The sequence below is a fragment of the Acanthisitta chloris genome, unplaced genomic scaffold (genome assembly GCF_000695815.1).
Source record: "Acanthisitta chloris isolate BGI_N310 unplaced genomic scaffold, ASM69581v1 scaffold9890, whole genome shotgun sequence".
Lineage (NCBI taxonomy): Eukaryota > Metazoa > Chordata > Aves > Passeriformes > Acanthisittidae > Acanthisitta > Acanthisitta chloris.
The window spans coordinates 18,795-19,109 of record NW_008651423.1 but is presented as its reverse complement, the minus strand read 5'-3'; positions in this window follow the sequence as shown (position 1 = coordinate 19,109).

Sequence of the window (315 nt, the reverse complement as noted above, 5' to 3'; positions counted from 1 at the left end):
ACATATAGAGGCTGTGATTGTATCTATAACGTGATTGTACATAAAGAGGCTGTGGGGGGACATATAGAGTGTCTCAATGCTCATATAGAGGCTGTAGCTGAACATATAGAGGCTGTGGGTTCCCATATAGTGTGATTGTACATAAAGAGGTTGTGGGTGAACATATAGAGTGTGTGGATGTCCTTGTAGAGGCTGTGGCTGTACATACAGAGGCTATGGTTGTACATATAGAGTGTCTTAATGTCCATATAGAAGCTGTGGGTGCACATATAGTGTGGCTGTACATATAGAGTGTCTGGGTGTCCATATAGAAGC